The sequence below is a fragment of the Apium graveolens genome, chromosome 7, assembly GCF_009905375.1.
Source record: "Apium graveolens cultivar Ventura chromosome 7, ASM990537v1, whole genome shotgun sequence".
Taxonomy (NCBI): Eukaryota; Viridiplantae; Streptophyta; class Magnoliopsida; order Apiales; family Apiaceae; genus Apium; species Apium graveolens.
This window is the reverse complement of record NC_133653.1, coordinates 63,659,491-63,684,528: the sequence shown is the minus strand read 5'-3', so window position 1 is coordinate 63,684,528 and position 25,038 is coordinate 63,659,491. Positions and strand designations below refer to the sequence as shown.

Here is a 25,038-nt window from a genome sequence, read left to right as displayed (position 1 = left end):
GTGTGTGTGTTTATTGTGGGGTCACAGTACAGAGTAGTTGATTATTTATTAAGATTGGGTGTTATTAAGGGAAATGGAACTCGTGACAACCCGGATCCCCGACCCCGGATTTGGGGGTGTTACAGAAATGGTATCAGAGCTAAGCGTTATAAACCTCAGAGATGATATGACGTTAAAATAATAAGTTCACTAAGATAATAAAAACTCTTGCCAAGTTCATAGTCGGACTACCTAACGTGGTACTGACAGTTAAAACCCTTATGGGAACCCTTATAAATATCGTGATAGAAGCGTAGTTCGTTATCGTATATGGTAGCGGGACTCAGAACCCTGAGGTTGAGGAGCAACAACGCGATGATGTTTTATTACTAATTGGAGATCGGATTGTGGATCCGATAGAGCGTCCTAATGCAGGACCGGATGATGTTGATATTGAGGATGTAACGGTTGAGGGTGTTGTCCTAGAAGGGATTGTTGCCGAGGAGGATTACAAAGTCAGCAGGGAAGAAGAGTTTATCCACCTTGACCAAGACATCCTCCACTATACCACGTGGATAAGCGATGGAATGGTCAGCTAGTTGCAATGACATGTATGTTGGTTTCGGCTCAGGCAGACCAAGCTTCTTGAAGATAGATAAGGGCATCAGATTGATGCTAGCTCCTAAATCACATAAACACTTGTCGAACGACAAGTTTCTGATGGTGCAAGGAATAGTGAAGCTTCCAGGATCTTTAAGCTTCGGAGGCAACTTCTGTTGCAGCACAACACTGCATTCCTCCGTTAGAGCAATGGTCTCTAAGTCATCGAGCTTCACTTTCCGAGAGAGAATACCTTTCATAAATCTTGCATAGCTAGGCATCTGTTCAAGAGCTTCAGCGAAAGGTATGTTGATATGAAGTTTCTTGAACACCTCCAGAAACTTCTCAAACTGCTTATCCAGCTTTTTCTTCTGCAGCCTCTTAGGAAAAGGAGGTGGAGGATAGATTTGTTTCTCCCCTGTATTACTCTCAGGAGGAGTGTGTTCCACAGCAGTCTTCCTTGGTTCCACCTCTACTTCCTTCTGCACATCTTCTTCAGCCAAAACTGCATTTTCTGAATCTTGAGATTTTTCTGGCTCTTCGTCTTGCTGAACTTGGGGGCTTGCGACCTTTCCAGACCTTAAGGTGATGGCGTTCACCTGTTCTTCAACTTCCCTCTTGCCTGAATTTGTTTCTGTATCACTAGGAAGCGTTCCTGGTGGTCGATTCAATAAGGCATTAGCAATTTGCCCTATTTGATTCTCCAGATTCTGGATAGAAACAGCCTGGCTTTGGCATATAAGAGCCTGGTTTTTGTACATAAGCCTCAACTCCTCCAATTCATATTTTTCATTCGAAGATAGACCTGCATCATTAGTTTGTTGTTGAAGTTGGAGTTGTTGTCTTGGTGTAAATTGTTGCTGAAAACCAAGAGGGTTAAATAGCTTATTTGCAAACTGCTGGAATGGCTGTTGCATCGTATTCTGATTGTTGCTCCAGCTGAAGTTAGGATGATTCCAGTTTTCAGGATGATAAGTGTCTGGAACTGGTTGCTGCGATCTCTGAAAGTTGCTCACAAACTGAGCTGAGTCGCTAGATATAGCGCATTGTTCTGTCACATGCGGACCTGCACACAGCTCACAAACACTAATTATCTGCTTAACACCATAGTTAGCCAGAGAATCGATCTTCATAGACAACGCCTTTAGTTGAGCAGTGATAGCTGTAGCTGTATCCACTTCAAGAACTCCTGCTACCTTGCCCTGTGGATATCTCTGGGTTGGATACTGATATTCATTAGCAGCCATCAGTTCAATTAGATCATAAGCTTCCTTATAGCTCTTTGCTCAAAATGCTCCGCCTGATGCTGCATCGAGCATGGGTCTGGACTGTGCTCCCAACCCATTGTAAAAACAAGTGATGATCATCCAATCAGGAATTCCATGATGAGGACACTTCCTAAGCATCTCCTTGTAGCGCTCCCAAGCTTCACTTAGCGATTCTCCCGTTTGCTGCGCAAATTGAGTAATAGCATTCCTGAGTGCAGCTGTCTTCGCCATAGGGAAGAATTTAGTAAGAAACTTCTGAGCAAGATCTTCCCAAGTAGTAATCGAACCAGCTGGTAGAGAGTGTAACCAGCTCTTAGCCTTGTCCTTCAGAGAGAATGGGAACAGTCTCAGCTTCACAGCATCTTCAGAAACACCGTTGAACTTGAAGGTGTCGCATATTTCAATGAAATCCCTAATGTGTGTATTGGGATCTTCCGTTGGAGAACCCCCAAACTGGACTGAAGTCTGTACCCATTGAATTATGCCAGGCTTGATCTCAAAGGTATTAGCTGTGATAGCTGGCCGGACAATGCTAGATTGAATGTCATTGATCTTGGGTTGAGAAAAATGCATCAAGGCTTTCGTTCGTGCTACTGGATCTCCCATTGTAATGAGTACCTGAAACATAAACAAATAAACCGTGAAAGTAAAAGAATCTGAGTCAGTGAACTTTAACGACCACTAATGACAAGCACATAAACTAAAAATTAACACCGAGTCCCCGGCAGCGGCGCCAAAAACTTGTTAGGGCGAAAACACGTGCTAATATTCACGCAAGTATACGCGTTCACAAGTAGTATAAGATATAAATCAGATTCATTCCCACAGAGACTGGTTTAGGTTAAGTTCAATTTATGCACCTATGCAACAATGTATGGTTATCGCTCAATGCTAAGACAAATAACAAATTGGGTTTTTATTAAACTAAGAGATTATACTAAATAACATTAACTAAGAGAATTGAAGTTGAATTACTATATATGACAAACATGGGATCCTAACTTCATTAAATACTTCGTTCAATAGCCTTCTCGTTCTTAACCTTAGCATGTGATGGTGAGGACACTAATCAGATAACACGAAACTGATAAACGCCAACTTTCGTTGCACGAGTACCATTCTACCAGACATCCACAAAAGAGATAGAAGCTGAATAGGCACCAATTATATTGAGACCCTATATGTCTATAGAATTTGACAACATAACGGTTTAAGAACAAGTTATCTATCTTGATTACATAGGGCAAGTAAAACGGTTAGAGTTACCTACGAATCATGTATACACATACAAGAACCTATGCTAGCATGGCAAGTTCTAAACCTCTATATTCACTGTCGCTTCAATAGAGATTAACACGCTATCTTATATGTTAGCTACGCACATAAGACGAATAAGCACAACCATACTAGGATATCAATCAATCACCACACACGAAGATATCGAAACAATTAACTATTGAAATCCATAAGTAAATCCGCTAGAACCCCATGACAACGATTAGCCCATAATCGAACTCATCGTCACCATGGGTTCCAATGAAAGCATGGTATAAACAAGGTCTTAATAAACTAAATAATAATCAAAGTACGAATAAACGAGATCTAGGTTCAACAAGAACGAAAACGAGCATCCAAAGTTACAACTAATTCAAAGAATCACAAGTTGAAAACAAGATCTTCTTTTTCGGAGTTGTTCTGTGCTTCTAGGTCTTCTCCTTGGTATCTCAATCTTCCCGGATGATGAAAACCCTTTTTTTTTAAGTATATATACGCCCCTAGTGGACCTGGCCCCTTAAAATCGTCAAATTCTACTCAAAAAAGGCTTTTTCAGCGAAATCAGCGACCAGCCGCGCCCTGAGCGGCCGCTCAGCTCTCCTGAGCGGGCGCTCAGCTCTGCTGAGCGGGCGCTCAGCTCTGCTGAGCGGGCGCTCAGCTACTGACTGGAAAAATATTCTGATGAATCTTGTTTTGACCATAACTTGAGTTCTACTCGTTAGAATTAGGCGATTCAACTGCCCACGCGAAGCTATTGAGATTCTCTACAACTTGACAATGGCCTTGGATTCCAATTCTGAACACTTTTCATCATATTTCCTTTAAAAGCTCTTTTCTTCATTTAACTGATACCTGAAATGCAATAACACAAAAACACATCAAAATACCAACAACTTGAGTCCAAAACACCAATTTAAGCTTGTAATAAAGCGTTCCAAGTGAATATAAAATCCACTTATCAACTACCAGAGGTTCGTTCAAGTTTGTAAAGATAGTAGCCCCTTTATCACGGCTTACTCGTAAGATCGAGAAGTTCGAATGGACAGAGAAATGCGAGAACAGCTTTTAAGAACTGAAGCAAAGGTTGGTGACGGCCCCTATGTTGGTGTTGCCGGATGGAAAAAGGAGATTTTGTGATTTGTAAGTGACACTTCGCATAAGGAATTAAGGTACTTCTTATACAGCACAGCAAGATAATCGCGTCTGCGTCAAGACAATTAAGGGAATATAAAATTCGATATCCCCACCCATGAGCTTGGGCTCATGGCAATAGTTTTGCCCTAAATATTGGAGGCACTACTTGTATGGAGAGAAGTGCGAGATTTACCTAAGCCATAAGTGCTCTAGTACATTTTTTTTACGCAGAAAGAGCTCAACATATGCCAAAGGAGGCGGTTAGAGCTAATCAAGGATTACGATTATGAGATTCTTTATCATCCAGGGAAAGCCAAAATGGTGGCTAATGCCCTTAGTGTAAAGGAGAGACTCGAGATGATAATGTCTTTGGGAGAGTTGATAAGAGATTTTGAGAAAATGGAAATAGATATGAAGGTAACCGGAGCCGGTACCGAAAAGCTGTTTGAGATAGCAACACAGTCCGAATTATCGGAAAAGAACATATTGTGCCAGAAAAAGTGATGAAGGAAGGCAAAGAGCCAACAATTAGATAAAAGATTAATACCGAGAAAGATGAGAAAGGAATAATGAGGTATTCCTACAGAATTTGGGTTCCAAATGTTCAAGAGCTTAAAGATGAGATCTTAAATGAAAGCTAGTTTGAGGAATAAGATTTAGAGCAAAACCTGAACGTGATAGTCAGGGAGGTCGCCATCAAGATAGAAGGAACCCATAACATAATGAAGTGGAAAATGAGGATTTTAACGTATAAGATAACCCCAAGTATGGGAGAAGGATGAAAAATTTTATACTAAGGAAACAGAAAGTCGAGTAAGGAAAGGAGACCCGAGACGGTACTCCTATACGGCAATTCATGGACCTGTCTAAAAAGGACTTAGACTATTATCCCCAACCACCACCCTGAGGAAACAATACGGTGAGAAATTCTTTCAGGACCTTTAAGTCGCTAAGCCCTTAGAGTTCCAAGGAACAAGCTGACCCAATCGAGGCAAGAGCCTGACTAAATGAAATATAGGAATCATTTGAAATTCTAAATGATTGACGAATCACAAAAGACTGTTTTTGTCACTTACCTTCCTAAGAGAGAGGCCACCCGCTGGTGAAAGGCCAAGGAAGGCACGGAGCAAGAGATTATAATAAACTGATTTAAGTTCAGTCAATTGTTTTCAGGAAAGTACTTCCCAAGGTTATGGAGATAGTGTAAAAGCTTTGGAGCCAGAACAAAGACAGACGAGTATGATGAATTATGAATCTAAGTTGTAAAAGTTGTCAAGATTCATTCTGATGACAAGAATCCCAGAACGATGTGATGCTTGAAGTCAATGATTAGCGGGTTCATGAAATAATGATAAGAGAAAGGAAAATAAAAAGAAACTGAAGTGGAAAGGAATATAAAGGCAATAGAGTTTGAGGAATGATAAGGGAGTTGGGTATGAGGAAACCCTAAAGACTCATAGCAATAGAAATAGAAAAGTATGCATTCGTCAGGATGAGGGTGATTCACCATGAGTTAAAATTGATGGTTGAGGGCATAAGAGATACATATATATTATCCCCTGTAAGTTGGGAGGATTCGAGGAAACCTTGAGATAATTCGAAGGATAAATAATGAGACGCGGATAGACTGAGGAGACAAGAAAGTAAGAAATTAAGAAAATTGGATGAAGGAAGTGACCTTCAAGAATGTGAAGTGTAAGACCGGTGGCTTGATACCCAGAAAGGGAGACGCCAGGTATGAAAGATATCCCAACATTGAGATGACTGTTGAAATAAACAACAAAAGTAAATAAGGAATTATTAAGAAGAAGTTCCCGTTAAACACGACCAATATCTTCCAGAACATCCTTGTTATTGTTACCAAATTAGGCAAGAAAAGCGGATGACCATTGTTATCTTTTGGAGGCCATATGGATTGACCTCAATTTGAATAAGGATGCTATTATGAAATTAGGTATAGACTATCGAGGTGGGAATGATGAATAAGATAATCTATCAAGGATATATGACTTGATTTATCCATGGAAGGATGCAAGTACCTTTTTAAAGGTGGGATTAAGGATATAACTTCGATAACTTGAGATGAACCATAGGGGAATGCATGAAGGTTGGCATTTCACCCTTAATAGGGATAGTATGAGTTTTGACAGTATGAATTGGAAAATATTAAGGTAATGATGACCTTTAAGTATCAGTGGAGAAAATTTTTCAGAAACATATAGATAATGGTTCTAGTATTAGTAAAGGGTATTTTGATATGCCCTGTATCTAGGGAATACAGGAGGAACGATTCAAGGATAACCTTAGAGGTTTTGCAAGGAGAAAGGTAATATTCAAAATTCTCAAGAATAGAAATGTTGATAAAGGAAATATGACGTAATTATAATGATTCCAAGTGGGGCACGTGTTAAACCACAAGAAAGTATGGATCGAACCAGTAATGGTCGAAATTGTTCAGGGCAATTAGGACTTAAGATAAAAGATGTTCTAATTATGATTAAGAGTCAATCATGACAATGTTAACCTCTAAAAGACCGAGGCAGTAACTTATAGAAAAATAGTGATATATTTTTTACCAAAGCGTAAGGAAGAGCATTTTTACACAAGCAGTGATTGGAAATGAGGTAGAAAATTTAGTTGAAGGTCATTTAAAAGTCATTGATTGTAAGGAAATTTTACTATCAGGAAAGGCCAAAGAGGTGGCCGACACTTTAAATGTAAGAGGATAATTATAGGCGCTTGTGCCAAAAGAATACAGTGATAATGGTTAAAGCTGTGAAGGTTGTATTATGGTTTGGAAGATTGACATTCCTTCTGATGACTGTGCAATACCCAACCGTAATAATAGTTGGTAAAGGTTAATTCGTGTAATCACCATGAGCGGGCTATCTATCTTAGAAGGTCCTATCCTGAGGATAATCCAGGACCATGTTTCAAAAAGGACTAAACGAACCTTCGAGTTAAGTCTTCTATTGAAGGTATATGATTAAGAATGGTATTAACCTGCTATCGTTGCTTTGATTGAAACTCTTCTGCAATTTTATCTGCTTCATGTCATGTATGTATGTCAGGATCAGGAGTGTTCTTCATGAATCATGAAAGGTGATTATGTTAACTCCTTAGAAGAATTTGATACGACAGTTATGGACTCCGTATGGTTAGCTATTAAGATTCCAAGGGAAATGAATGACGACAGTAGGTCAGTGGTGGACCATAGTAATGCAGCTATGATTCTGCGAGTAATGAGCTGATTACAACCGTGAGAGTTGTATTGGAATAGATGTTGAGGTTGAGTACCACTAATCGGGTCGTGGTAGTGTATAAGTTATCATTGATAGACTAATTAAGTAGAGTATCTACCTATGGAATATTTATTCCCTCTTATGAAAAGAGAGTCGTATTACTATACGAGGAAGGTTGCGATGCAAGCATAGAATTCTAGTAACAATGATGTCTAGAATGAGATCCCAGATTCGATTTTCGATATCGAGGGAGTTTCAATGGTGATTGTGTATAAGCTCGAGGAAGAGCATGGGTCCATAGAATGATGAACGGAATAGCAAAAATAGTGAGGCATGTGAAATACGATGCTATAATACTTGATGTTGATATAAATACATATATGTTTTGTTCTCCTATGACAAACCTCTATAATTCAGAGGTAAGTTCCAAGCCAGATATTTTGTGGCAGTATATTTTTTTTATATATATACAATTCTCTTCAATTCGTTCTTTTCTCTCATTTTCATTTCATGTAAGTTGAGAAGAACAACCCTTCCAGAAGGGGTGGTATTGCCGAATGACTATCTATCTGTGTGATAGAAGCCTAGTAGGATACCACATGTTGTTTAATTGCTTGTCAAGTACTAAAGGCTGGCCACCTTCTGTACTAACTATGCAATGTATCAAGTGTTCATGATCATAGTGATCTCTCAATGAATTCTTTTACTTCTATATGATGGATCAAGCTTTCAAAAATAGAAACAGCTGAAAAAGGAGTAGTAAAGTTATGGTGGTATTCGGAATGGAAACACATTCGTGATACTAAGGTTGACGTGGTTATTAAAAGGTTATAGAACGCTAACGAGCAGAAGTATAACCAGTATAATATTAGGAACGGAAGGTAGTAGCGATTACGAACTGGAAAAGAATGGGTATTGAGAAGCAAAAGCTCTAATGCTAAAAGTTATAATGAGAGTCTGTGCAATAGATTTGAAAGAAATTGGAATGATCACTTAACACGGATTGAGTTTTCTTACGACAATAGATCATATGTCATTATCGAGTTGTCGCCTTATGAGATCCTTGAGGGAAGACAATGTCGATCTCCCTTATGTTAGGATGAAGTTGTAGAGCGCAAGATGCTCGGACCCGCAGTAGTCCAAAGGACCAAGGATATACTAGATCTAATCAGAGGACGGCTGGTAGTAACCCAAGATGGACATAAGAAGTATGTTGATTTGACACGAAAGGACAAAGAATAGGAAGTAGGGGACCTAGTGTTGTTAAAGGTATCCCCTTGGAAACCCTTGGAAATGATTGATGAGGTTCGGAAAGAAAGGAAAGCTAAGTCTACAATTTGTTGGACCCTTGGATATATTAAGACGTTTTGGGAAGTTAGCATATGAGCTAGCCCTACCCCTGAACATGTAGCAAGTCATAACGTGTTCCACGTATCAATGTTAAGGAAGTGTAATTCAGATGCCAGATAAATAGGGGCATATGAGCGCATAGACATGCAACCCGACATAACCTATATGGAGCAACCAAGAAGAGTTATAGAGTAAAAAGGAACAAGTGCTTAGGAGAAGGGTTATCAAACTATTCAGAGTTTGATAGAAGAACCACAATGTGGGAAAATTTACTAGAGAGTTAGAAAGTGCAATGTTAATAAAGTATCCCTATTCATTTTCTATCTGATTTCGGGACGGAATCCTTTTAAGGAGGGGAGACTGTAATAACCCCAATTTTTGGAAATTTTTGAAACCCTTATGAATAGTGATTTTGCAGATTATGCTGAATGAGAAAACTTTTCATGCCACACTATGTAGGGGTTCTGTTATTGATCTTCTGGGATATTATTAGTACTCTATGTGGTATATAAGTGTATGTAAAGATCGTCAGAATCCAATTCCGAACACTTTGATTTTTCCCGGAAATCCACTAGATACGGAAAGAATTGAGTATAAGGTAACAGGATAAAAAGGATTTAAATTAAAAGATTATAAGAGAGGGTCATAAAAGGAATATAATATATTGAGAAAGGTTAAGGGAACCTAAGTAATAAGATCCCGGGTATGATCCCTCAAACGATAAACGAAAACGAAAGTTAAGCGAACCGTATAACAGATCAGCGGTCATTAGGCAAACAATTAGAAGCTAATCAAAGAGATTAGTGGGGATGATGTTATCCAACCAATAGAAAGAGGACAAAGGAGGGATGATGACATCACAAAGTGATGCAAGCATGACATAAGAAGGAAGGAAATGTGGTGGAATATTAACCACACAAAACCAAGGTTAATTTGGTAATTAACCTAAAACAAATCAAATAAGCAACCAACCAAAACAAATCAAAACAAAAACACAAAACATTTCATCTTCTCCAAGCTTTACTCTCGGCTTTTTACTATTTCAAAGAAAAGAATTTTCAAAATCCAAGTTCAAGGCTTCCTAAATTGGTAAGATAATTCCCTAGTATTCCTTATGCATAGTTATGGCTATTCTATGAGTTTAAGCCTCCAAATCATTCACAATCTTCTTCAAGAAATCAATGAAGAAGATAATGAATAGTGACTTCAAGAATTTTAACTTGATTTTCTTGTTTTTTCTTTAAGATCCAAGCATCCCTAAGTCATCTCAAGGCTTCTTAAGGCTTCCTAGCTACTCACACCACTTCAAGGAAGGTATATCATCTCCAAACCCTAGCTTTACTTTGTTAAATAGGATAATTTTAGTTGTTATGGTGATATAGTAGCTTAATGCTTGTTGGTTTAGAATTTGGGTTGGAGTGGTAGTGAAATGGATGGTTAATCTTGTTGTTTTGGATAAAAGAACTTAGGTATAGTTAAATTCAAGCTTAAGTATAAGTATAAATGTTAATATTGAATTGATTGGGGCTGTTATGATGTGGTATGGATGGAGTTTGGATTGGGATGTGATTGTGGCTTGATTATGGGTTGAATTGGAAGGGTATAAAATTGGGAAATCGCGTAAACATAGCCGTCGTAATGTCTGATTTACCATAGACTGTTTTTGTTCTTAACATCAGAACCCTTGAACTCACTGCTAGGTTTTGACCATTGCCATGTTTAGATAGTTCATGTTACGAGCTTCGTTTTGATATGTGGTTCGTTGGATTCCGATGAACGGTTTAGGAGAAACGGCCGTTTTAAGTAACGACATTTCGCGAACGAACCCTTACCCCTCGCCTTACTTTGAAACATAGTTTAAAGACATTAAAGGACTAATTGAAGTATGAAACATTTATTTAAGGTGTAATAGGCAGTTGGTAAGACACTCGCGAAGGAATCGCCTTAAAACTCTTAATGGTTAAATTATTAAAAATGGTGGAGCCGAGGGTACTCGAGTGACTTAAGAGAATCAGTAAGCGCAAAGCGAGCGTTAGAGTCTAAGTTGGTTAATGTATAGATTTACAAGTGACTTTGGTTTAATTCCAACTTACTTGTTGTTTATAGGTTACCAGACTCGTCCTGAGCCATTGTAACCCCCAGTCGCTCAGGCAAGTTTTCTACCCGTTATACTGTTGTTGTGATGTATACACTTGTATATGCATTATCTTGTAATAGATGCATGATGGTTATATCAGCAAATTCTTGCGATATATTGTAGCATGTGATATGGTACATATGCATGCCTGTTTCATATTCTTGCCATATATATCTGTTGGTTTAGTTGATAATACCTATGCTAGAGAATAGCGGTAATTTGCATATACCCTTAGTATAGGGACCCAAAGGTAAAAGCATTTTCTAAAACCGGGAGTCGAGGATCCCGAGTAGATTTTATATATATATATTTTATATATATATATGGTAATAGTTTTCAAAACTATTAATCGAATAAGGTTTATTCGATAACTTTATTTTATTAATGAATATTATCTTGAATATTCATTCGAGGACTTATGACTCCTTTATATTATTTATTGAATATTATCTTGAATATTCATTCGAGGACTTATGACTCCTTTATATTATTTATTGAATATTACTTGGATATTCATTTGAGGATGTATGACTCCTTTATTTTATTTATCGAATATTATTTATAATATTCATTCGAGGTATTATGACTCCGCTTATTATTTATTAATATTCTTTACCTTATTAAAGAATAATGTTCGATAATCAAACTTACTTTTGATATTCAACTAAAGATAGTACTTTCGTATAAGTATATCTTTGGTTATTTAATATCCATTTCAAGTATGAGTTTTAAAACTTCTACTTCGAATATTTTAATAAGGATTATCTTTATGAGAATATTATTTAAATAATAATATTCAGATATTTCTAATATATCGGGACTGATTTATTTTAATAAATCAGCAGTACTCCAAACATTCTTAAAAATGTTTTCGAGTCTTCAAAATGATTTTTAAAGGTTAGAGCGGATCCCAAAACTCGTTTTTTTTTCACATTTATCATCTCCATAACCTAAGCCCTCTTTCCAGTTTCCACTACTTAATAAATTCTGAGTTGTTCTGCCAGAGTTAGTCCAAGTCCTGATAATTTCTCTTTCTTTTTCTAACTCAGTTTTTAGAGATACATTCAATTTCAGCACTTCATCTCTAACTTAAAACACATCATCTCTATCTTTCTGAGTTTGATGGAAAATAACTAACTCTTTTTCTAAATAATCATTCCTTTTCTTATAAGCAAGATTTTCAGAAGTTAATCTTTCACATGTTAAAGTTTGATCTCTGTAACTAATAAACAAGGTTTTAAGATATAATCTCAACTCAGTAATATCATCAGTATGAAAAGCATAAGTTGTTTGAGGTACCTTTAGTTCAGCAGTTACAGGGCTGCCATTAGATTTGCCATCAAGGCATAATTCACCTCATCATCAGAATCTGAAGAGTCTGTCCAGCTTTTCTTCTTTGTGACAAGTGCCTTGCCTTTGTCACTCTTTCCTTTCTTGCAGTTAGGAGATATGTGGCCTCTTTCACCACAATTATAGCATTTGACATTTGAGTTGTCTCCTCTATCAGACTTTGCACTTTTGCCTTCAGACTTTCTGAACCCTTTCTTATCAGCACTTACACCTTTCCTGGAAAACTTCTTTCCCTTTCTGAATTTCCTGTAGGCTATCTTTGTGATACCCTTCACCATAAGAGCACACAATTTCATCATCTCTGCATCAACATCCATTTCAGGTAAGCTTTCAGTTTCTCAATCATCATCATCAGAATATGATGACTCTGAATCAGACTTTATGATGAGAGCCTTTTCTTTGTCCTTCTTTGAGATAGCAACTTTAGGAGATTCCTCCTCAGCCTTAAGAGCAACTATCCTTGACTTTCTCCCATGTCTCTTGCTCATTTGATCCATCTCAAGTTCATAAGTCTTGAGCATACCATAAATTTCATCAGGAGTAGTCTCATCAAGAGCATAGTTGTCTCTTATGGTAGTAGACTTCAAATCCCAATTTTCAGGAAGAGCTAAAAGAATTTCAGATTTGAATCTTCAAGATCATATTCCTTGTCCACCAGTGACAGATCATTCAAGAGTTTGACAAACCTGTCATATAATTCTGTTAATTACTCACTAGCTTTTGAGTCAAAGTGCTCATACTCTTGAGTGAGTATAGTCCTCCTGTTCTTTTTGATTGTATCAGTTCCCTGGCATCTTGTCTCCAAAGCATCCCATATCTCATTTGCAGTCTTGTAATTAATTACCCTGTTTGACATGACATTATCAATGGCACTATGCAACAAATGCCTTACCCTTGCATTCTTGGCAATAGATGAGATATCTTCAGCTGTGTACTCACCTTTCTTCTTTGGTATGGTCTTTGTTGGTTGATCTGCAACTACAATAGAGAGCTTGGTTGGCTTATGTGGTCCCTCATTAATCCTATCAAGGTATTCTGGATCTGTAGCTTCTAGAAACATAGCCATCTTCACTTTCCATATGGGATACTGATAAGTGGCATTTTATACCACTTAGAACGTCTTAAAATGGCTTAAATTGGTGTCTTGAAATCAAGTATTTTGTGTATTTGATGCATTTTTCTAGTGTTCATGCATTTCAGGGTATTAGTTGCATTTCGGGGGAGGAATCATCAAGAATAAGCCTTGGCATGTGTTCACCATTGCGAGAGGAAAGGAACGGGCAGATTACGGCGAAGAAACGGAGCAAACTTGGATTTTTTCCAGTGGAGGCCTGCGCGCCCGCGCAGCTATGCTGAGCGGCCGCGCAGGGTCGGGAATTTTGCTGAATTATTTTAGACTTCTACTTCTGTTTGGCTTCCAACTTCTATGTAATCTGAGTTTTATGGGACTATTATATAAGTAGATTTGAGACGTTTTCACAGGTGATTTTAAGAAGAAGAAGATTGTGTTTTGCACAAGAAGGGAAGATTGGGATACCAAGGAGAAGACCTAGAAGCACAGAACAACTCCGGAAAAGAAGATCTTGTTTTCAACTTGTGATTCTTTGAATTAGTTGTAACTTTGGATGCTCGTTTTCGTTCTTGTTGAACCTAGATCTCGTTTATTCGTACTTTGATTATTATTTAGTTTATTAAGACCTTGTTTATACCATGCTTTCATTGGAACCCATGGTGACGATGAGTTCGATTATGGGCTAATCGTTGTCATGGGATTCTAGCGGATTTACTTATGGATTTCAATAATTAATTGTTTCGATATCTTGGTGTGTGGTGATTGTATGATATCCTAGTATGGTTGTGCTTATTCGTCTTATGTGCGTAGCTAACATATAAGATAGCGTGTTAATCTCTATTGAAGCGACAGTGAATATAGAGGTTTAGAACTTGCCATGCTAGCATAGGTTCATGTACGTGTATGCATGATTCGTAGGTAACTCTAACCGTTTTATTTGCCCTATTTAATCAAGATAGATAACTTGTTCTTAAACCGTTATGTTGTCAAATTCTATAGACATATAGGGTCTCAATATAATTGGTGCCTATTCAGCTTCTATCTCTTTTGTGGATGTCTGGTAGAATGGTATTCGTGCAATGAAAGTTGGCGTTTATCAGTTTCGTGTTATCTGATTAGTGTCATCACCATCACATGCTAAGGTTAAAAACAATAAGGCTATTGAATGAAGTATTTAATGAAGTTAGGATCCCATGTTTATCATATATATTAATTCAACTTCAATTCTCTTAGTTAATGTTATTTAGTATAATCTCTTAGTTTAATAAAAACCCAATTTGTTATTTGTCTTAGCATTGAGCGATAACCTTACATTGTTGTATAGGTGCATAAATTGAACTTAACCTAAACCAGTCTCTGTGGGAACGAATCTAATTTATATCTTATACTACTTGCGAACGCGTATACTTGCGTGAATATTAGCGCGTGTTTTCGCCCTAACAAGTTTTTGGCGCCGCTGCCGGGGACTCGGTGTTAATTTTTAGTTTATGTGCTTGTCATCAGTGGTCGTTAAAGTTCACTGACTCGGATTCTTTTACTTTCACGGTTTATTTGTTTGTGTTTCAGGTACTCATTACAATGGGAGATCCAGCAGCACGAACGAAAGCCTTGATGGATTTTTCTCAACCCAAGATCAATGACATTCAATCTAGCATTGTCCGGCCAGCTATCACAGCTAATACCTTTGAGATCAAGCCTGGCATAATTCAATGGGTACAGACTTCAGTCCAGTTTGGGGGTTCTCCAACGGAAGATCCCAATACACACATTAGGGATTTCATTGCAATATGCGACACCTTCAAGTTCAACGGTGTTTCTGAAGATGCTGTGAAGCTGAGACTGTTCCCATTCTCTCTGAAGGACAAGGCTAAGAGCTGGTTACACTCTCTACCAGCTGGTTCGATTACTACTTGGGAAGATCTTGCTCAGACGTTTCTTACTAAATTCTTCCCTATGGCGAAGACAGCTGCACTCAGGAATGCTATTACTCAATTTGCGCAGCAAACGGGAGAATCGCTAAGTGAAGCTTGGGAGCGCTACAAGGAGATGCTTAGGAAGTGTCCTCATCATGGAATTCCTGATTGGATGATCATCACTTGTTTTTACAATGGGTTGGGAGCACAGTCCAGACCCATGCTCGATGCAGCATCAGGTGGAGCATTATGGGCAAAGAGCTATAAGGAAGCTTATGATCTAATTGAACTGATGGCTGCTAATGAATATCAGTATCCAACCCAGAGATATCCACAGGGCAAGGTAGCAGGAGTTCTTGAAGTGGATACAGCTACGGCTATCACTGCTCAACTAAAGGCGTTGTCTATGAAGATCGATTCTCTGGCTAACTATGGTGTTAAGCAGATAATTAGTGTTTGTGAGCTGTGTGCAGGTCCGCATGCGACAGAACAATACGCTATATCTAGCGACTCAGCTCAGTTTGTGAGCAACTTTCAGAGATCGCAACAACCAGTTCCAGACACTTATCATCCTGACAACTGGAATCATCCTAACTTCAGCGGGAGCAACAATCAGAATGTGATGCAACAGCCATTCCAGCCGTTTGGAAATAAGCTGTTCAACTCTCTTGGTTTTCAGCAACAACTCCAACTTCAACAACAAACTAATGATGCAGGTCTATCTTCGAATGAAAAATCTGAATTGGAGGAGTTGAGGCTTATGTGCAAAAACCAGGCTCTTATATGCCAAAGCCAGGCTGTTTCTATCCAGAATCTGGAGAACCAAATAGGGCAAATTGCTAATGCTTTATTGAATCGACCACCAGGAACGCTTCCTAGTGATACAGAAGCCAATCCAGGAAAGAGGGAAGTTGAAGAACATGTGAACGCCATCACCTTAAGGTCTGGAAAGGTCGCAAGCCCCCAAATTCAGCAAGACGAAGAGCCTGAAAAATCTCAAGATTCAGAAAATGCAGTTGTGGCTGAAGAAGATATGCAGAAGGGAGTAGAGGTGGAACCAAGGAAGACTACTGTGGAACACACTCCTCCTGAGGGTAATACAGGGGAGAAGCAGATCTATCATCCACCTCCTTTTCCTAAAAGGCTGCAGAAGAAAAAGCTGGATAAGCAGTTTGAGAAGTTTCTGGAGGTGTTCAAGAAACTTCATATCAACATACCTTTCGCTGAAGCTCTTGAACAGATGCCTAGCTATGCGAGGTTTATGAAAGGTATTCTCTCTTGGAAAGTGAAGCTCGATGACTTAGAGACTGTTGCTCTAACGGAGGAATGCCGTGCTGTGCTGCAAAAGAAGTTGCCTCCGAAGCTTAAAGATCCTGGAAGCTTCACTATTCCTTGCACCATCGGAAACTTGTCGTTCGACAAGTGTTTATGTGATTTAGGAGCTAGCATCAATCTGATGCCCTTGTCTATCTTCAAGAAGCTTGGTCTGCCTGAGCCGAAACCAACATACATGTCATTGCAACTAGCTGACCGTTCCATCGCTTATCCACGAGGTATAGTGGAGGATGTCTTGGTCAAGGTGGATAAACTCTTCTTCCCTGTTGACTTTGTAATTCTTGATTTCGAGGAAGATAAGAAGATTCCCATTATCTTGGGAAGACCATTCTTGGCTACAGGCCGAACTATGATCGATGTGCAAAAAGGAGAGCTTACGATGAAGGTTCATGATCAGAAGGTCACTTTCAATGTGTTCAAGGAAATAAAATTACCCGCAGCTAAAGAGGAGTTCTTTAAAGTAGAGCAAATTCAGGTTTTGAATGCACCTCTGTGGAAGAGGAAGTTGGATGTGCCATTCGATTCTCTTGGGTTAGCAGAGCTGAAAATTTCTCAGGATCGTCTCGAGTCGTCTATTGAAGATGCTCCTACACTTGAGCTCAACCCACTGCCAAATCACTTGAGTTATTCATTCTTAGGTGCACCCCATGACAAGGGGTTGGGATATATCTTTGATGATGTAGAGGGTAGCCGAACGGATCCTCCAGTGCCTATAGAGGGTTCTTCTCATGTGCAGCAGATAATTGATAGGACTGGTGTTGGTGATGAGCAGTACAGGCGAGTAACTAGGCGTATGGAGGCCATGCACGATATTCACCGTCATTTTGCTGCAGATTTGACACATGCTTTCGGTACTGTTGTTCGAGACACTGGTGGCGAGGTTGATTGGCCACCTGATCCTCCACCCGACGAGGGTGAATCTCCCGCTAATTAGGTATGCCTGAAATCCTTATTATTACCTTCAATGAGGACATTGAAAATTTTAAGTATGGGGGTGGTAGTTAAGGAATATTGTGTGTATGTCATTTAGTTGCATATTCATGATAGTTTAGTTCATATAGTTGCATAATTTATGCCATTAGTTGCATATTCATGATAGTTTAGTTCATATAGTTGCATAATTTATGCCATATAGTTTTTTTTTATGAATGTCATGTAGCTCATGCATTTACCATGATCCCTTTTGCAATGATTTATCGACTGAATTGTGATATTGATGTGAGTGTAGTGATAGCATTAAAGTGATATTAAGTTGTGTAGGTTGATATGCATGCTAGAAACAATTGTAAGTCTAATAAGTCTTAGAGAATACGAAAGGGCTAGATTGTGTTATGATTTGGTTGTTTTCAAGGTCAATCTATTTATTATGCTTAGAATTCGATTATAGGTTCTTAGTGATAAAGACATGAAAAAGAAAAATTTTGGAGAAAAAAATATGGAAGTTGTTGCTAGTTGTGGCTAGGCGTCAAATGGCTAGTAGCCGGCTCGCGTATGTTGCGAGTAGTCTAGGGTTGAGCAAGATGGAGCGAAACGCACTTGCTCAGAGTTTAAAAAAAAAAAAAATTGGCATAATTGATCAAGAGTGGGCTCTTTGGTATTCGAGTTATTAAGTTCTTAGGGGACTTTGTGCCTAACGACCTAAGGCTTTTAGAGTCTGGGATCCGCTAACCTAACGCTCGTTACATGGATATCATTGTATAAGTCTTTTGTGGACCTCACTCATTCCACGGTCAAATAAGCATTTGAGTTGTAAATAAAAAGCACGATTCCGTAGTATGCTCCAGAGTTCTTGTAGTGTTGTATATCACTTTATGCCTGGAATTTTTATTCTTTGTATAATCGTAGGATTGCCTTGAGGATAGTCTAGTCATAGTAATTGGTCTAGTTCCGAAGCATATCTGTTAAGCATTTGCACACACCACATTTCTGGCTGTATGTCCGTTTGCATGAGTTTATTGATCTTTAGTTTTCTAACTGCATTCGTTGAGATGTGGCAATTTGGTTGATTAATTGTAGTAAGGGGGATCGCTGCATTTTCATATAGATTGTATTCATTCATATTTTTATTTGTTTTTGAGTCTGTGACGCTTGAGGGCAAGCATCGATTTAAGTTTGGGGGTGTGATAAGTGGCATTTTATACCACTTAGAACGTCTTAAAATGGCTTAAATTGGTGTCTTGAAATCAAGTATTTTGTGTATTTGATGCGTTTTTCTAGTGTTCATGCATTTCAGGGTATTAGTTGCATTTCGGGGGAGGAATCATCAAGAATAAGCCTTGGCATGTGTTCACCATTGCGAGAGGAAAGGAACGGGCAGATTACGGCGAAGAAACGGAGCAAACTTGGATTTTTTCCAGTGGAGGCCTGCGTGCCCGCGCAGCTATGCTGAGCGGCCGCGCAGTAACCTGCGCGCCCGCGCAGCTATGCTGAGCGGCCGCGTAGGGTCGGGAATTTTGCTGAATTATTTTAGACTTCTACTTCTGTTTGGCTTCCAACTTCTATGTAATCTGAGTTTTATGGGACTATTATATAAGTAGATTTGAGACGTTTTCACAGGTGATTTTAAGAAGAAGAAGATTGTGTTTTGCGCAAGAAGGGAAGATTGGGATACCAAGGAGAAGACCTAGAAGCACAGAACAACTCCGGAAAAGAAGATCTTGTTTTTAACTTGTGATTCTTTGAATTAGTTGTAACTTTGGATGCTCGTTTTCGTTCTTGTTGAACCTAGATCTCGTTTATTCGTACTTTGATTATTATTTAGTTTATTAAGACCTTGTTTATACCATGCTTTCATTGGAACCCATGGTGATGATGAGTTCGATTATGGGCTAATCATTGTCATGGGATTCTAGCGGATTTACTTATGGATTTCAATAATTAATTGTTTCGATATCTTGGTGTGTGGTGATTGTATGATATCCTAGTATGATTGTGCTTATTCGTCTTATGTGCGTAGCTAACATATAAGATAGCGTGTTAATCTCTATTGAAGCGACGGTGAATATAGAGGTTTAGAACTTGCCATGCTAGCATAGGTTCATGTACGTGTATGCATGATTCATAGGTAACTCTAACCGTTTTATTTGCCCTATGTAATCAAGATAGATAACTTGTTCTTAAACCGTTATGTTATCAAATTCTATAGACATATAGGGTCTCAATATAATTGGTGCCTATTCAGCTTCTATCTCTTTTGTGGATGTCTGGTAGAATGGTATTCGTGCAATGAAAGTTGGCGTTTATCAGTTTCGTGTTATCTGATTAGTGTCATCACCATCACATGCTAAGGTTAAAAATAATAAGGCTATTGAATGAAGTATTTAATGAAGTTAGGATCCCATGTTTATCATATATATTAATTCAACTTCAATTCTTTTAGTTAATGTTATTTAGTATAATCTCTTAGTTTAATAAAAACCCAATTTGTTATTTGTCTTAGCATTGAGCGATAACCTTACATTGTTGCATAGGTGCATAAATTGAACTTAACCTAAACTAGTCTCTGTGGGAACGAATCTGATTTATATCTTATACTACTTGCGAACGCGTATACTTGCGTGAATATTAGCGCGTGTTTTCGCCCTAACAGATACACAGAAGGTCTCAGTATGGGAACCCTAATAGTCTCATATCGACTGTGGATTTGAGTGTTTTTAGTTTCTTCAGTTTTTGTGGGCTTGGTTGGGGTTTCTGCTTCTTCAGACATGATTGTTTGGATCTTTACTGTATGTGTGTTAACAAATAAGCTCTAATACCAAATGTTAGGTTACACAACACTGTAGAAGGGGGTTGAATACAGTGTTATTACAATCAAATCGATCTTGAACACAAGTAACAGTAAACAGATATATTCAATATAATAAACTCTGTTACAATGGAACTGTTCTCTCTCAGTGATGAAAAAATATCACTAAGAGCTTCTAGGTTATAATGAATAATGTATCTCGATAATAATAACACATATAGTGTAAACCTATGTCTGTGTTTCTATACTACACAGTTACAAGATAACTTCTAATTGATATGGAATATAATTCTGTCTCCTAAAATATATCAATCAGATATCTTATACAAGTCTTCCAGTCTTATAATTCTTTCCATGCATATCTTCTTTTGTTTTAGTCTCGATCTTCTACTTTAAATCAGCTTCCTTCCTTAACTGTAAGTGCTCCCGTACTTAAGTTCTGATATGACCTTAAGTCCTGATCTTATGTTCCAACTTCCAGTAAGTACTGATTCTAGTAAGTCCTGATATTTCCTGTTTATTAAGATCTGAAAACTAAACATAAAACATATTAGACATGACATCTCAAATATATCTAACATTAACCTCTTTCAAAAAGGTTGGAGCATTCTCAGTCTTCTTGGCTTTCCCTTTGTCACCTACAGTCATCTTTTTGTCACTCATGTCTTCATAGTCGAGGCCAATAGCAATGTTTGCACATGGCTTATTCTTCTCATGATACTGTTCAACCAATTCAGATGCATTTTTGAAAGATTTCATCTTTACTTCATTCTTTTCTTGCTTCTCACTCTCAAGCTTCTTATTTATCTTTGTTAATCTGCTAACTTCTTCATTAGCAGCAACCATGCTCGTGTGAATGTGAAATATTTTTGTGCTCATCTTTTCAACAGTTTCCTTGTATTGATTTACATTTAAATCAATAGTGGTAAGAATTGGTGTTTGTCCTTTTGATGAGGATGATTCACCTTGCTTCAAGGCCATTAGAGCATAGGTTCCAACTTACTCATCTTCATCATTATCTGAAACATCCCAACTCTTTCCCTCTGCAATGTAAGCTTTGCTCTGTTGCTTTTTCAGAAGAGCTTCATACTTTTCTTCCAGTTCAAGATAAGCTTTGTCTTTCTTTGCCTTTTTTGGTTTCCTGCATTCTATAGCAAAGTGGTCGAGTTCATCACAATTGAAGCACCTTATATTAGATCTGTCAACAGATCCAGTTTTGTAACCACTCTTGCTGTCAGAATTGTACTTCCCTTTCTCTTTCTAGCTGTTGTCTTTGTTGAAGGATTGTCCTTTATTCCTGAAGTACCTTGGCTTCTTTACTCTAATGTTAGAGTATTTTCTAGCTAGATAAGCCATAGACTGATCTAGCTCATCCAGTTCTTCAAGAGTGTAAAACTCATCCTTTTCCAACTCTAAGATGACTTGCTCCTGTGAATCATTTATTCTCTGCTCACTTGATAAGGCATTTAAAGTTTGGTATCTTAGTTCATTATTGAATGAGTGGCTTTCATTAACAATTAAAGCACTTGAGCCATCCACCACATGTCCTTGACCAGACTTCAGCGATTTCCTTTGAATCATCTCTAGTTCATATGTTTTAAGAATCCCATACAGAACTTCCAGAGTTATTATGCTCAAGTATCTTCCTTCCCTGATTGCTGAGATCTTTTGTTCCAAATGGTCAGGGAGAGTAAGCAAGAACTTTAGATTCACTTCTTCAGCTTCATAGTATTTGTCACGAAGCTGCAAGTCATTTATCAACTTGTTGAAACTTTCAAACACATCAGTAATGCTTTCCTTAGGCTTAGCCATAAAAACCTCATATTGTGAAATCAGTATCCTTCTTTGATTTGATCTAACCTCCTCAGTTCCTTCACACAGTATCTCAATCTTTTCCCATATCTGCTTGGCAGTATCACAGTTGATAATATTGTTGTACATCACATTGTCAAGTGACTCAATCAATATCATTTGCAAGCTTCTATCCAGGGAAACTTTCAACTTTTCAGGATCTGTATACTCAGCACGATCTTTTGGAGCATAATGAGATGGTATGACAATGTCTCCATCTGTAGATTCCTCAACTCTTACCATAGGAATGAAGGGTCCATTCTTGAGGATCTGAATGTAGAATGTATTGGTCATCCTGATAAACAACATCATTTTCTTTTTTCAAAGAGTGTAGTTAGCTTTGTCAAAGGTAGGAATTTTGATGCTACTGATTTTCTGTGTATTCATTCTTTCAAGATCTTGAATCTGTTTACTTTTAGATTTTGTTCTGATACCACTTGTTAGGTAATGAATCACACACAGGGGGGTGAATGTGTTTTTCTGATTTTAGGCTTTTCTTGAAAGATAACGGTTGAACAAAGTAAATTAAATCTTGTATAAAAGAGTGTTCATGCAGAAATTAAACTTGCACAAAATAAAGAACACAGATCTTCAAAACTCACTTAATTTTGTATTAAAAATTAACATGTTTTGCTACAAAATTTCTAAGCTCTTCGAAGTTAAAGAGCTCAGCTTCTTCTTGAGAGTGTTACAAGAATTTTGATCTAAATTGTTACTACTAACTAGAGGACCAGTGTTAACTTTATAGCTCAGTTAACTGCTGGTTTACACAGTGGATAATAAACATACTATTAGCTTTTCTAAACTGTCACTTGTCATTTCTATTTGTAGAAAAGCAAATCTTCCATTTCTGACTTAGCATATCTTTAGCATCCCGTGTTTACTATAATCTTCCTCTGTCAGTTAATTTTTCCATTCATCTTGCACACTCTTCAAGCTGCTTTTTGTAGACTTGTCAATCGAGCTGTTGGATTGTTTGTTGATTGTTTATCTTGAATATTAAACTGATCTGCAATTCTGTACTTTGAGACTGTACTTCGAGATCTCCATTTTGATTCATTTGAACACTTGATATCTCGATAAGTATAAAGGCTTATCGAGATCTCTAGTACTCCATAATGAGTTTGGCTTGTAGAGGTCTTCAGCTCATCGAGATCTCTAGTCTTCATAACTTCACTTGACTTGTAGATATCTCTGAGTTCTCGAATGGATATAGACTTGTCGATAACTCTGAGTTCTCTAGTGAAGGAATGACTTGTCGATATCTTTTTGAGTTCTCGAGTAGCTTTCCTGACTTTTCTACTCCCGGTGGATATTGCTTATCCGTTGAGTAGATATTGCTCATCCTTCGAGTAGATGTATTGCTCATCCGTCGAGTAGATATTGCTCATCCGTCGAGTAGATGTTATTCATCCATCGAGTGGATATATAGCTCATCCGTCGAGTAGATATTGCTTATCTGTCGGTACTCTCTGGAGTTTGAATGACTTCTCGATAAGTCATTCTGGAGTTCTCGAATGACTTCTCTATAATATTAAATCTGTGACTTGTAGAGATCTTGACTTAGAACATTTTTCTCCAAACAGATTTATTCAACTCCAAGCTTCTTCAAAATTCTTCTGAGGTTTCTTGATCTTCTTCCAAATAGAATCCTTAGTCTTGATACTGTTTTAGGAAAAAGACTCCAGTCTGCTCCTTTGCATTTTTACAGACTTTAAGTGTTACAAGTACAGAATATAAATTTAGATAACAATACAACTTACTTAGGGTTGACAAGTTGTCTTAGTCTTGTTAAAGTACACGCATGTCTTTTACAACACATTTCCCCGTAAATTATTATCTTTGGCCTTTTGCTTTTAAATTATACGAATAAAAGATACTGCTTCGTGATTTGTCGGGATGTTTATGTAAATATAAATATATCTCGTAGTTATCAATACCAGTCTATACTCAGAAATAAACAGATAGATTTAAATTTTCTTTTCTTTATCCTGTTTATTTTTATTTTCAAAATTCCATTTCAAAGATATCAACCTTCTAATCCAACCATCAATCCGTTAATTGTGATATTAGCACCTTATTGAAACTCTCGACAAGACGGTTGTATTCATACAAAAATCATCGTATAAGGTCGATTAATTCTCAAATTCGATTTTATTCATATTCTTCAAATTTCGGTTTTAGAATTTGATGATTTTTAATTGAATCTGATGTTAGATTATGATTCATGAGTTAATAACGATCGATTTCATATATAAATTTCATGGTTTTGATTCAATTTTGTGTAAAACCAAGTTTTTGGTTTTTGTTCAATTTTTAATTTGATTTTTCAGATTATTCTTCAGTTTGTGAGTGTTCTTGATTACATGAATAGATTATATAGATTATAGGATTTAATTTGGTATATAAAATATTGGATTTGGTTAAGAAAAGAGAAGGTTCAAAGTTTTCCGACAAGGTTCGCCTGTTTTGGTTTGATTTTGGTCGGAGTTCAGAATATAGGGTTTATTTGTGTTGATTCTGGTTTGATTTGTGTTACTGGATTGATTTAGAACTGATTAGAATAAAAAACCATATCAAACGGTGTGTTTTTAAGCCAAAACGGGGCTTTCCGGAATTTTCCGAGATCAACGGAAAACCTCGTCGGTTCCTGGTTTTCCAGATTCCGGCGGGTTGTTCTTGGCAAACCGAGTTGTTCTTCGCAACCCGTTTTCTTTTTATCCCTGACCCGATTTTGATCTTCTTTTCCCCAAATCAGCTTTTAAAATCTGTTTCTACAGATTTTTA

At 37.7% G+C, this 25,038-nt stretch overlaps 2 non-coding genes across 2 annotated transcripts; one reads left to right on the top strand and one right to left on the bottom strand.

The window, feature by feature from the left end:
- Positions 1-1,956: 1,956 nt before the first annotated feature.
- On the top strand, positions 1,957-2,063 carry LOC141675331 (small nucleolar RNA R71). Its single transcript, XR_012555989.1, has one exon. It is a non-coding gene; the product is annotated as a small nucleolar RNA R71 (small nucleolar RNA).
- A 13,312-nt stretch (positions 2,064-15,375) lies between these two features.
- Positions 15,376-15,482, bottom strand: LOC141675320 (small nucleolar RNA R71). The gene has a single exon (XR_012555978.1). It is a non-coding gene; the product is annotated as a small nucleolar RNA R71 (small nucleolar RNA).
- Positions 15,483-25,038: the final 9,556 nt, after the last annotated feature.